Source organism: Gavia stellata, chromosome 3 (genome assembly GCF_030936135.1).
Source record: "Gavia stellata isolate bGavSte3 chromosome 3, bGavSte3.hap2, whole genome shotgun sequence".
NCBI classification, from domain to species: Eukaryota; Metazoa; Chordata; class Aves; order Gaviiformes; family Gaviidae; genus Gavia; species Gavia stellata.
In genome coordinates, this window is record NC_082596.1 from 64,610,258 (window position 1) to 64,625,095 (window position 14,838).

Sequence of the window (14,838 nt, forward strand, 5' to 3'; positions counted from 1 at the left end):
AAACCTAGATCCATCTTACTCTTTAAAGGGAAGGGGCTTCTCGCCTTATGTCATATAAATTGTTAATAGGATATACAGTTCTGAAAAGTCAAAATGGAAAAACAAAAAAATCTAAAAGCATCCATAAGCTGCAGTTTGTTTGTTTGTTTTGGCAGCTGCAGAATAAAGTGCAATGAATACTAAAACAAATACTAGTTTAGCGTGTGTATCCTTTACTGGGCACAGCCTGATTGTTATTAGTCAGAGCTAATTTTTTTTTATTGGATCCAGTGCTAGCATAATTTAAGTTCAAAGATACAGTACATGAAAATGTTTTCTGGATGTTGTCTTCAAAATCTGCCAACTTCTTTTCTATTGTTTTCAGTTTTATTGGTACAACAATGGAATGATTTGAATTGCATTTTTTTTTCTCCCTGTTGTTTGCATTTTCACTTTAAATTATTTACAAGTCTGAGGCTTGGAGATGAGAGCCTAATGAGTGCTTTTTAAAATAAAACCTTCTTCTTTAAGCATGTTATACTTCATGTTTTGAATTTATAACCCAAGCCTTAATGAATTGTTTCCTAGTTACTCTCATGGTAGAATTTGCGAGCTGTCCTATTTACAAGTTTTACCTATACAATGGAAAGATAATTCCTGTTTACCTTAAATGAAAAGCACTGTTCCTGTTAACAAGCTTAAACTGCTAATTAGGACTAATATGGCAATAACTACTATGTCAAACCTTTTAGCAATGCGAAGATGCAATATTTAGTTTTTGGACCTTTTCCTGGTGCATTCCATGTAAGAAGACAGTGCGTTGTGTTTTTGATATCTCATATACATATCAGGTTAATAAAAAGTATTTTAGGGAAAAACAGTGGCCTACGGGTCCTTACAGGAAGCAGGTCCATGTCTGCCCTACATTTAGGGTGTTATGTTGGTGCCCACATAATACAATGTTACTATAAGCCTTGTTATTGCGAGGCTTCAGATAGATGGCAGACATGTGAAAGAACCCTGATGACTTCACGTATATGTGTATGTGGTGTTTTGTTAAACAGTTAAGTTATTCTGCTGAAAAAAAATAGGAGGACTAGCAGTAGTTGCTTTGTTTTGAGTGTACATTAATGTAATTTAATCAGGAAGGAAAGAAAACCTAGGACTAGAATCCGATGTCATTTACCTGGCTATAAATCGGAATATCTCCATGTAGTTTAACAGAATTTTTTCCATTTGCATCAAGATAATGAAAATCAGAACCTGACACAAGCTCTCCATCTCCTAATTTGTGCATACAAAACCAAAGAAATAAAACTGGAAATTTTTTTTGTCCAACTCTTACCCCGAAGAACAGAGCTTGGTTTTTGAGCAGAGGTTTTGTAATCCAGTGTTGTTACTTTTTGGTACCAGAAACTTTGCAGAAACATTGTCTGAAGAAACTTTTTTTTTTTTTTTTAAGTTGTATCTGATTAGACTTTAATTGTCAAAGCTACAGATGTGAATTTGAGAGCCATTCTAAGTCTAGGTAGCTTGAAAATTCTTGACAAGTATTTTTTTTGACTTCTTTGTGCATGCCTCTGATGACATCTGCAGAGGGTTGTATATAGGCTTTGTTGCCTGTTTAATTTTCTCTGTGTCGCTCAAGGAGTTTGAAATAGGGATGGCAACCTGAGGAAGGAAGGAGGGGAAGACACTGAAGGGACAGGTGACTAGGTCTGACGTTGGACGTGTCCCTTCTGCTGCTCTGAAGCAGACATCTGATGAGACATAAAGAGCTCCTTATCTCAAAACTGAGTAGTCTTCCTTGGGTACGAGGTTATTAGGTACAGTAGACATTTCTTCAGAGAAGACAGGTAAAAACCTGGCAATGCATTTTGCCAGCTCTGTTTGGGTATTCAGTTTCCGTTTCCAGGTGAAGAAGATGCTGAGCTTTGCAGGTGGAAGTTGACTTGCAGGGATACCTGCTCTTTTTTCTTTGTTCACATCATCCTGATCTTAGACGTTGTTGGTATCAATACACTGTATTTTGGGGTGCAGTGTTGAATAAACTTTTTTTGCCAGAGAATGGGTATCTTTGCATTTTGGATGCAAAGTGTAAATACCCTATCAGGGGGTAGATTTTTGAGGAGGCGGAATACAGGCAGAGGTAGTACGTTACACCAACTACTATAGATGGAGAAGTAGGCAAGCTTTCAGACACACAAGCCTGTCTTCAAATCCGCTGCTGAGACCAAGATAATTGAAATATACTTTAAATGAAAACAAAGCTAAGCTCTCAAGTTTGTACTTCAGTGTTGTATGGAAGTGCAAAAGTGTAAGGAGTGTGTGTTTTCATGGGATCAAATAATATTTATTTATTTGTTACAAGTACTCGAAGTTCATTAGACTTTTAATTACTGAGTTTTGGATGACACCTAATACAACAGACAGTGCTGAGAAAAATTCAGTTGATATCACTGTGGTCATGGTTTCATTTTGATTTTGTTTTTTAATTATTTTTCATCCTTGTAAATTATATTTCTAAGCTCAACGGTATCTGTTTTGAGAGAGGAGAAATACTTCACATAATACTGAAATTTTATTTGAATAAATCACCTAGAAAGTGCATAGAAAAAGAATGGTATATTCCCTAAAATAAAATTGCAGTAGGAATTTTGCTTTGTAAAAGAAGATGCTCATAGTGCTGGAATTGGTCTAAACCATCAGAATTGCTAAGCATAAATAATTACATCATTTCACACGTCCCAGTGAAGTCAGGCCCTGATTAAGAAGTTGACAGCCTGGGAGAGTCTGCTCGTAGACAGTGATGTCTGTATTCCCTAAATTTGTAGAGACTGCCTCTAGGAAAACAGACTGAGCTTTAAACGCTTTACTTTGAATGAGAACTGTTATTGACAAATGGAGAATATTCTTCTTCTTAAAAAAATTTTCATACTTTAAACGCACAGATATTTCAGCTTTCCCACTTTCAGCTAGCGTAGATTTTGCTGATACCAGGCCTTCTCGCTGTCTTGGTCCTCACTGTCTTTCAGTATGTTTGATATTCATATTTCTTTTTTATTCCTTCTTCCTTGCTGTGCTTTTTTTCTTCCTTTTCTTAAACAAACGGATAATATGGTAATATGAACTCTAATAGGAAAAAGGCATTGTTTAGCTCAGTTGGGGTATTACTAATCCAGTCACCAAATGTAACCATAACACAGCATGCATTTTAATTATTAAATATAATGGAAACTTTGCATTTTAAATCTAGAGCTATAAACCACTTGTTTGAAAATGCACAGTTCAGCACTATGATTTTAGCTTGTAGTGAATTACAGGGCAGTATTCTTTGATCAGTTATTACAAGTTGAAGATTAGTAGCATTCAGTGCTTGTGTTAATTTTGAGAATACATACAGGAGTCACTGCAGGTCAAACTGAAGCTCAGTCCTGTATATTTTTAATGATTTAGGCAGCTGGCTGGATAAAGCAATGTAAAAATGTATAGATAATACAGTCATGCCCGTCGTTCCAAATGAGGGTAATTTAAATGAACATTTTCAAGACTAGTGCTCGCCCAAATTCCAGTACTTTGTAAAATGTGCTTTATTATTAAACACAAAATTGTTGAGGTTTTTCTTTTAGATACTTATTTGTTTGAATAGTTCTACAAAGTGCTCCTAAGACACTTTTGATGTCTTTCCGCTAAGTAACCGCTGAAGGGTAGAACAACTAGTCTGTGTTTGCTTATCTTTGGTCAATACCCATTTTTGTAATGAATACATTTTTACCATAAATAAATGTAATGAATTCAGGAAAACAGAAAATCTTAGTGTCTATGCACTTCTTCACATAAAAAATAAAAATATTCTTAGAGTGAATGTGGATTTTACTGAATCATCATGAAAACTTACTAATCCCTGCATGAGATGTGCAGGCTTGAAGCTCTGCTCTGTTGTCAGAGGTAGGGGACATCCTCTTATTGAGCAGCTCCAGTAGGTTTGGAGGAGGGGGGCTTTCCTTAGGTGCTTGCTTCAGGACGCTGGGACAGCTGGCATGCCGGAGGTGCAAGAACAAGGCCTTCCAGATTTGTGAGCGGTAAACAATGCAGTAGTAGCTCAGCAGAGCCGATGTTTTCTTCCTTTTGTTCAGGTTGCTAGAACCAACAACTCTCCTTTTCTGGGTTCAGGACTTGTGCTCGCTGTCTTTCTCCTCTAGCTGAGGAGGCTGTCCCCGGTAGGTTGAGCAGGAGCTGTTTTTTTCCTTCTCTCTGTATTGTACGTGAGATACCAGTACCTAACTCAGGACTCCAGATCTCACTTTCTGTTCCAGACATTTTAAAGCTTGGCACTGAGCAGTTCAGTAGTGCCTGACATCCCTGGTGGATACAGGCTTAAGTAATTGTGGACTGTTGAAGTTTTGGAATCGAGCGCAGATTTTTGTTCCATAGGGCCACCCGAACCCTTAGAGCATCCTTGTTACCTGGTTCAGCCTTCCCTTTTCCTTCATCTTTTTCCTTTTTGTGATCCGGCATAAACTCCATAAACTGGTAACTGATTTTACAGTTGGCAGCCTTGCTGTTGAGTCTGGTTGTTTGAAGGATATGTTTGTCATAGAGCACCAACTTTCTCATTCTTTCTCTTGCTCTTCACTATTCGTCTCTCTTGCAAATCAAATCATGATATCAAAATAATTATGATATCGATGTCTACTAGATCCTTAAAATTCTTTGCAGTTCTTTTTGCTCATATACCTTTTTTGAGTGTGTTGCAGGAGGCTGTGTAGGTAATATCTTTCTACAGTGCTTTTTTTTGTTTATGCATATTTTGGGAATATCCTCTGCTGTCTGTGTGTGCCAGATTAATTTAGTTCATCAAAGGATCTTCACATGAAGGCTATTTTTTTAACCATGACCATCTCCAAACCTTAATCACCGTAGAGAACCAATGAACTTGTAAATGTTACTCATTTGTATTGTTCCAGGGATGGGTTACAAACTCTGTACATTTGCCTAGTGGACTGTAGTTAAAGAATTGCTAAGAGAGAGCCTTTTCTGATGAATGAAGTTAGTTATGGACTAAATAAAGGCTATGTTTGAACCCATGGCCTTGGTTTCCTCTAAAGGAGTGCAGCATCACCTGGGGTAGCCAGGAGCGTTTCTGGACTTCACATCTTTGCCAGCTTCCCGTGTGGCCCTGAGACAGTGACTGCAGGCAGCTCCCTGGCATAGCTTGTTTACTGCTCTTGCCAGCTTGACCAACTCACCAGCTGCATTGTGAGAACCAAAGCAGAGTTTTGCTCCCTTGCTACTTTTTTCTGTTCTTTTTAGACCGTAAAATGGGGACTGTGAAAATGAAGTTACTTTTGCTTTTGTGCTTTTTGTTGTGCTCTAAGAGAAAGCTGAAAATAGGATATTGGTAGTAGTATTGTAGCCTACACCTTAAGGTCATAGGTTGCTTGTCTCTTGTTGCCTTATTTCATGCTTAATTTTGGAATCTACCTTCTTATGTAGGAATTGTTTTCCATGCTGCATTAAATAAAGCCCTTTTTATCCCCTTTGATCCTTTGGCTTCCATGAACTTATGATGGTTTTTGGCTGCCTTTATCTTTCTGTTGCTGTTTTCATTGCACGTTACATTGCCCAGTCTCCAGTTCCTGAGTTCTTAAGTCTTAGGTCTTTTAATTGGGAGAAGCCCTTTTTTACGTGATATTTTGTCTATTGTTCATTTTTAAGATGTGCTGGGTTGTTTTGTCTTGTCTTTCCTCTGACACAGACAATTTTAATGCTTCTTGTTGTTCTCACTCATTTTCAGTGTGTCCGGTTCCCAGTTGTGCAGGTGACTCCAGGAGATAGCAGTAGGATAGGGAGATTTTCCTCCCCAGTCTACCAGCCTGAACCTGGCTCAGGTCAGCAGCAGCTGGAGGTCAGTACCTGGCGCCCACCTGCCCAGGGGCTGCGGTGCAGCCAGCTGACCACCTCCCGCCGGTGCCTTGGAGTGAAAGCTGGGTCTGAATTACAGTAGATGGCCCTTACTTACTGACTGAAGTGGCTAAGCATTAAAGATTTTAGTCTGATTGCTTTTCTCCTTCTCTTCTCTCACATCCTTTTTGCCTTCCTCCCGAAACAGATTTTTTTTTTTTTCATTTGTAAAAGGAAAAGTATACCAACTCTAAGTATGAAGTGAATTTTTACAGCTGAGTTATAAATTCCAAAAACTAAGGGGTTTATAGTGGAAACGCTTAGGGGGGAGAGGGGAGGGCGCACTATAATACATATGTAACCTTTTTTCCCTCTCTTTAGTGAATAGACCGTTTAAACTAAATTAAGTAAAGGATATAAATTCTGTTGTTTCAGTTTTTAATATTTCATGGCTGATTTTATAGATAAAAATTACATTTAACAATAAATATGAAGAAGAATTTATACAGCCTGTTCTAGTTTGATATGGAACAGCAAATCCCATTTCTCTGTAGCTGTAAAGAAAATTCATTATAATGTCTTTGGTTGTAAGAGATGGCTTCATTGTGATTAGTTACACTGATAATAAAACAACCTTTTTACAAATGGCACAAGATACATGAGATCTTATGTGTCTGCCTTTTAATAGCATTGAATCTGTGCATTTGCTACCTTTTTTGTAGTTCTTTTTTCATTTATAATTGGGCACTTTTAAAATCTACAAGTTATTAAAAATAGTCCAATATAACTTAATTTTTCTTTTGAACCGTTCTGGATAAGGTGTTATTAATGCAGCTAAGCATTCTTAATTGTTGAGTTTTCAAAATAAAGTAATTTTAATTATAAAAATGTGGGTTTATGTCATTTTGTTCAATTCTGAATAACAGGTTTTGGGGATAAAATAGTGAAATCTGGAAATATCTGACATTACTTTCCGAATCCTTTTTAAGCACCTAAAGAAATACCTTGACTTTCAAATGCCCTATTCCCAGTGACTTCAGTTGGATTTAGATGTTTGTAAGTATTTGAGGAATTTAAAACGCAGGTAGTGGCATTAGGATGCCTACTAAGCAGTTGAGAGTCCAAGTGTATGCATTTGCATGGGGGAGGATTCTGTGAGGAATTCAAAGCCATTAAAGGGGTATTTATTTATTTTTTCCGTTGTACATACATTTAAGAATAGTTAGATCTCCTTAGCACAATAATGCAGAATGAATTTGATGAGAAAAGTACGTTTGTAATAAGAACCTTTGCCTATTTATATTGCTGTGATTTGTGCTGTTACAGCAGTTTAACCAGTAAAATCTTTTGTATTGTTTAGTTTATAGAAATAGTATCAGATACTAGATTCTGGAAAAATGGTGCATATGCGACAAACCGATATTTTAAATTGTAAAATGGAATTACATGGCTACTGTTAGAAGTTAATTCCTTTCCTGCTTCACGTAAAAAGCAAAAGAATTTGGTGCTTTAGAGTGAGGAAGGCTGCAGAGCCGACAAAACAGAAGTTGCACTTGATTATCAAATATTTATGTAATTTACTGGAAAGTGAAAATCTGAATCATAGTTCTTGGAAAAAATAGGATGTAATGCTCGAGTCTTCTGGAAAATACAAGATGGAACAGCACGCTTAATACTAGGTTTCACTGTAAAAGACATAAACCAACATTTTTGCTCCTGTTGTCTGTAAGCTTTAATTTTAGGCTGTTGTCTCTTTTCCATTGATGATTGCAGCTAGGAAAAGAAGTCCTGTCGCACTTGTTAAAAGTGTTTTCCCAGGACGAATATGAGGAAAATGGCTATTGATGACTGAAACACAGGACTAAATATTAATTTTACCACCGGAGAGAAAAATGGGCTACACCAGCGCCCTTTGCTGTAGGAAGCAGCCCCTTTGGCTTGCAGTCTGCTTTCCATACCCATATTGCTCCACCAGAGGAATGGGCTGGGTCTGGGATTCGGGCTGCTCGGTCAGCTGAGAGCGCGGGTCCGAAACCCTGCCCTGCCTGCGGTGGGGAAGGCTGACTTTGTGTCCTGGCTGCGCTCTGCCGTGATAAATCACACCCAGGTCGCCCTTAAGGGTGAGCTTGTGGTCCCTCAGATCCTGGGGGTGTTTGAGCTGAGCGATAGCCTACTTAGTAATATGTCAATTTTTTCTCTCAGGAAAGCATTGGGGCAGGTGTAATGTCTTACTCCAGCCTGGTCTCCGGGTACTTGCCGGTGGTTGCCACAGAGTATGTTTTCTGTGTTCATTAAAACCTATTGATCTCAGGAAAGTTTGTGGGATTGATTTTAACTCGGTGCTTTTCAGGGAATTAGTAGTACTTTTAGCAATAACACTCTCCTAACGCGTTCCCGAGAGGGAGTGATGTACGGAGGAAACACAGAGGCCGCCGGCACCGCTTGCAGCCCTGACCCAGCGCTCGAGGTCCCCTTGTCCGGGGAAGGGCTGCGTGGTCCCGCTGCGACCTCCTGCGATGCCGGGAGCTGTGTCCGGGAAGGGCCTGTCAGCATGCTGTTCTCCCTGTCCAGGAGGGATTTGGGGAGCAGGAGGCAACGGATGGGGCCACCGGGTTGACCGGCACAGGTCTGCCCAGTCTGTGGAGGAGGAGGGCTGCGGTTCCGCCCTGACCACGCCAGCCCAGCCCACGGCCGGGTTAGCAGTGGCTCTGCGCGGCTCCGGGCGGAGGAGGAGGCTGCCCTCGCCTTGGGCTCTGTCGCTGCTTCTTCCCGGGGAGCTGTTTGATAGCCTGGGTGCTGACCGGAGATTCCAGCTTGTGATAAACCAGCAGCTGAAGGAAATGCACTGTAGTCTTGTGTAGCTGTTACACGGTGTGCTTCAAAATAACGAGGAGATTTTGCGCGCTGGATACCCAAGTAACAGAAAACTAGTAAGCAAGGTGCAGTTCTTAGATATATCAGAAAGAAGCTGCGTAATTTTTGTAGGCATTAAGGAAAGGGTCAGGTCCCCAGCACAGCTGTTCCTGATGTTGCACTGCGTGCACCATTCCTGCAGGAGAAGTGAAAATTTTAATTGCCAGGTGAGTCCTTGTCCGGGGATGCACTTGAACACGTGTGCCTCCCATGAAGCCTAGGAGGAATCCTGCTGACACTGTGCACGTGCTTAGGCGTACTGCTAGACAGCTGAATTTCAGAGACTGATTTAGGTAGGCACCAAATTTGTTGCATTGAAAGAAATAGACATGCGGGAAATGGGTACTGTTGATAAGCAGTGGCATTTGAACCTTCATGGTAGTTGTTCTCAAAGTATCAGTACTGTGAATGCTTTGGACAAGAGGTAAATGGGGGTTTTATAGGTGATGGTGGTGTCAGCAAGGGGCTGTCCCTTCTCCTCCTCAGTTCCTTCCCTCCTTCAATTCTAGCTGGCTAGGACCTGTCCCGGGGAGACGTGGTTTCACTGTATGGGCCACGGTCCAAGATGGATGCTGCTGAGGCATCTTATGGTCCTTCTCTGCCCTTTGCTATAGCACTGCCTCCTCCCTTGTTCACATCTGCTTTCCATCCGCTGACCAAAAGTGTGTTTTGCTGGGGAGGAGTGGGAGCCTGCTCAGCTTGCAGCCTCTTTTCTGTCCTTTGCTGCAGTGAAGGAACCTTCTGTAGCTGCATGGCTTAGCTCTGGTGAAGGGCTTGGGGATGGGGAAGGGAAGAGGCTCCACGTTGTGCCATAATAGTAGCTCTTGACTGGTATCACAGGCACCACAGAAGTTACGAATACTTTTTGGATCATCTCATATTGCCAGTGCTTGGACTCACTATGTTACTGTCACACCTGTACACCTCCCATTGCTGTCTTGTATCAGTTTCCATCTTGACACAGTCAGTGATGGAAATTAGAGTAGCATTCAATGGTAACCCCCTGAACTGTTCAGAGTGCAGAGGTACGTAGCTTTAGAAGGTGTTCAGCGACTTCAGCTGAAACATGGGTTTGTTCACCTGAAAGCAAATAACAGTTATTATGGAGGAAGCCAAGCTTTGCACAGCTATGCATGGTTTAAGTCTTAGTGATGATCATCTAAGGTTATCGTGGAAAAAAATCCCCCTATGTGTTGTGGAGGAGACGGCAGCACTATTGTCATTGCTTGCACGTATTACAAGAAACCATTAAGGAGAGAAGGTGTGATTTGACATGCAGCTTTTCCCCTGCGCATTAAGGGTTTATCCCCTCTGTAGCTGAGAACTGTGTACAGCTATCAGCTTTTTATACTAATTTCTAATGATGGATATTAATTTTTTTTTGTTGGTGATCCAGGGATACCAAGACGTGAAGGCTGCTGCTTATGCTTTGCTGAAGCGTGCTGGAGGACTAACGTGTTGTGGCAGGGATTTGGGGCAGCATCGATAGCACAGAGACCTTCCAAGTGCATTAATACCGATAATACAAATATATACAGATATGTAAACATGTATGTTCCAATGACTATGTATATTCTAATTGATAAGAATATCAGCTGTCATTTCTGTAGATATGCTTGCCAAAGAAACATGTAACACATCTCTCTTTGATCTGCTTTTCTCAGATGAAACGCAATTACTTCCTTGTGTGCAGTGGCCACCAGGTGTCATCAGAATGCTTTTAGTTTTATTAATTTCTCCTTTTCTTTAAAAGCATATGTACATTTTGTATTCTTCTCTGGGAACTTTGTTAACCTACCACACAAATAATCTAACTCCTTATGTTACCTATTCAACCAAAACCTCATGCAGCTCTTTTCAGCTGAGCTACTTGAATAAGCTACTGACAGGAGAAAAACAAGACACACAATAACACTGAGAAGTGTATGCCTATACACTGAAATTATTACATGCATTCTTTGCCCCAGTCATTGAAAAGATGGAGATAGATACAGTAAGCTAAACCATGTGGGCCTGGCTTACCTTAGTAGAATATCATTAAAGAGCTACAGGCAAGACAATTAAAATGATTACTCAGAAAATACTAGTATTTAAAGCATGTTGAATTTCCCTTTCTATCTTCTGCCACCCTTCCTCCTTTTTACTCCTTTTCTAGTTCTGGTGTCCTAACTTCACATTAAATGTGTTTTTGGGGTCTTTTTATTAATTAATTATTTATTTAGCTCTGGATGTTTGGCATACTTGCATTAATTGTGGATAAAACACATCCAAACTATTATCAGCCTACCTTTAATTTAAAATGGTATCGGCTAGGTTCTTTTTTTATCTTTAGTGAGCTATTGCTCAGTGAATAGCTGTGTAATAAATAACTGAAAAAATGCTCAATATCTTCTTTTTAATTTTTTTTTGTTATATAAATGAAGAGAACATTTCAATGCAAAAAATGCATCTTTTTTTTTCCTTTTTTTTTTTCCCTTACTTCCTTGTAGTTTCTTCTAGTTCCTACTTCCCTTCTGCATCTTGGTTCAACTTTCTAAAAAACAATAATGTGTTCTGGGCTGTCAGCTGGCAGAGAGCTGGCCATTTGTGTTGACCTTTTCACCTGTGCTGCTGTTGCTACTTCCTTGAGCCTGTTCGTGCTGTGTGAGTAGACAAATGTGTCCCAGGCTGTGATGATGGAGTCTTCTTGTTGCTTTTCATGTGATATGGTAGTACAAAACAAGGGGCCAACAAAGCCATCTTTTTTTTTTTTGTCTTTTAGGTTTAATTTTGAGCAAAAGTTGATGAAAATTTAGTCAATCTTGGCGAGTATTAAACACCAGCATAGCAGTCTAGGAAATTCATACTCCTTATATTTTGAAGGAGAACAGAGTCAGGGCTTTTAGGACCAGTTTTCTAGGGTAAAAATTCCAAGAGCCAGTTTCCAAGTAATAGCAGTTTCAACTTAGTGTTATCTTTTGCTGCCAAAGTGCAGGAAAAAGTTAAGACTTCCAACATTTTTTTTCAGGTGTCAGTGTGAGATGGTGCCTGTGCATTTCCCCTGATGAATTCCAGTGCAGTCCACTGTACATAAGAGGGTCCTACAGCCTATGGTAGAAAAGAGATTCAAATTGCATTTAATTTTTGCTTTTCTCTAGTCTTAATTGGTGAAGTTGGTGAGAATTGGATCTCGCATGAAACCATATAATTTTGAGAGTTCCCACAAACCACAGGACTCATTATTGTATGTGAAAAATGAACATTTCTTTCCTGCGAGTTTCCTTCATGGGCCTGTTAAACTCTCTGACGTGTTTTGAGAATACTTAAACAGTGCTTTTCACCCTTAAATATCACAGTGCTATATGAATATGATCTTTCTTGGATCCCCAGAAATTTCTGTTGCCTATTTTTATTGCTATTGTTGTATGTATGCCTCGCTTTGGAAATAGTAAAAATTCTTTGAATTTGCAATTCAAAATATACAGACCTTTTTAAATTTTCAAAAATTGAAAATGTAGGGGTTATTCAACACTTTTTAGGAGATACTAGTGCATTTCCTCTATTCTCTGTCTTGGACATGCCTGTTGATTCTGACAGCACTTGAAATGAGTGTGTATCCATGTCTTTCTTTTTTGACTCCCTCTTCAAAGCTGATCTAACCAGTGGTCATTGCTGCATTTAGCAGCATTTGGCTGTTTCTGAAGTGACTGGATGATGGACTAGGGAGCCTTCCCTTTTTCTCTTAGGGTTTTTTTTTTTTGATGTGAATTAAAGAATATATTCTTTATGTCAGGAATTCAGAAGAACTTCCTTTATGTTGGCAATTTCTGCCCCCCACGGAATGACTTTTAGTGGTTTGGAAGCAGAAGCAAGAAAGATGTAAGTCGTAATGCAGGGTGCGTTTTCCATGATGCCGTTACAGTTCTTTCTGATGCATGTGAGAAAATGAAGTTAATGGGTGCAGATGACTTGCCATTTTCAGTGATACCCAAGTGATGACTATCAGTGGGCTTTTTATTTTATTACTTTAACTATTATAGATACATCAGTGTGGAAGTTTCAAAGTATTTAGTCTTTGAAAGCCTGTAGCTTGTTTGGAAGTCTCCTGTGCAGGTCCTGGTGCTCTGGGAAAATGAGTGGCTTTACACGAAGAATAGGCTTACAATGCAAAGCTCAAAGTTCCAGCATTCTTGAGCTGCAAAGGAAAATACATGTTTGTAATGGTTAGCATCAAATACTCCTCAAAATAAAGGTGATATTTGTTCCATTTGAACCAACAACCATGTTGTCTTCCATACTCCATTACTGAGAAGACTATTCTGTTGGATTAGTCTCTCTGAAGGAAGTGAGGTAACTTTGTAAGGCCACAAAACAGACCTATGATTTCATTTAGGAAGGATGTTATGCCCTTGAAAATGAGAAGATGTTTATTTGACACAAAGGTCGTATGTTGAGATGAGTTGTTCACGTCCAGTTTTGTGCAGGCTATTTAAGGAGCTCATTAAAATGATTTTGCTTCATTGTATCCATGATTTCTTTGAAAGAATTAATTGTCTGAAAAAGGGGAATTTTTACTGGAGAAAAAAAAGAAATTCTGTTTTCCATATGTCACATCCTTTACAAACACTGCAGATTGGGTATTGAATACCTGGAGACCATAATACGCTGACTGAGAAGTGCTTTGGGGATTCTAATGCCAGCATTAGCATAAAAAATAAAAACCAAAATGGAATTTAGTACTTGTAAATAGACTTTCTTTGGGTTCTTCTGTACACATCCATACCCCTTCCCTTAAAGAGCTGGCATATGGCCAAAATGAGAAGTAAATAAAAATGTATTGAGCATCAAGTTAAGGAACTTTGCAGTTCATTACAGGTTTATGGATCATCTCTAAATTGCTTGTCCTTCTGATCTTAATTTAAGATTACTACTTTCTAAATTTCATCTGAGGATTAAGGCAATGCAAGTCTTACATTGAAAATCTTAACTGCAATGTTTCCACCTTTTCACATAGAGGAATTATATACTGTTTTTTGGATGAGAGGAAAAAAAATAGAGAAAGCACTCAACCAAAATGTTCTCTATTTCCATCAAAGAAAAGATCTTAAGTCCGCAAATGACTGATGCTTTTGTATAGAACTGTAGCAGATGATGTATCAATATACAAAAAAGCATTGTAGGAAGAATACAAAAATCTGTGGTGTTATCTGGTAAAAAATGGTGGTGGCAGCTCAAGAAGTGGTATTTTTCTCTTTTTTTTGTATTCGTTTTCTTCTTTATAGGTAGTGAGATGGTGCTGAATTGTGATGGTGGGATGTCTTTTAAATTAGATTAAATATTGAAACAAAACCTCCACGATTCTGATCATTTTGAAGTCCCAATGCATGAAGGAGGAAAATCTTTAGCTATAGTGGTTTCTGTGACACAGCCAAAGTATTGTGTATTGTGCACTTGTAATTTAAAAATATGCGTGTCTCCTCATATATTTTGTAAAAATGTGGATATTTAGCCTATGCAGATGTAGCATATGTAACGTAAACATTTTGCTTTTGAAGATCTTAAAAACATGTTTCACTTCTTTCAGATACTTGGAAAATTATTGAAGAAAAGCACTATGTTAAAGGCTTAGATAATATTTCCAGTAGAATTACTGAGCTAAGTTTTTTCTGTGCACAAATGGTGAGGCCACAACAGGTTTCTTTCCAAAACTTAGGAACAGCAGTGTGCTGCAAAGAACCTTAAAATATGTTAGGTAATGTATGACTGTCTCCAAGCAGAAGAATTTGTTAACCTGAAGCTAATGTGGCAAATTAATTTTTGGTCATATCCTTTAAGAATCTGTTCAGCTATACTTTATTTATATGAACATTAACAAAAGATTTATGTTACAAAAAGTCAACCCACTTTTGTGTTAGAACAGCTTCATTTTGAACATCAAATATGATGTTAAGACAGCGCTGTTTGACGGAACCGGGTTTTAAACTACGGAAATACTGAAGATTTGGCTGCAGTCTGCTTAGCTTGGGCTTGATCCTGTGCTCTCGTGGTCTGCTGTGTTGTACC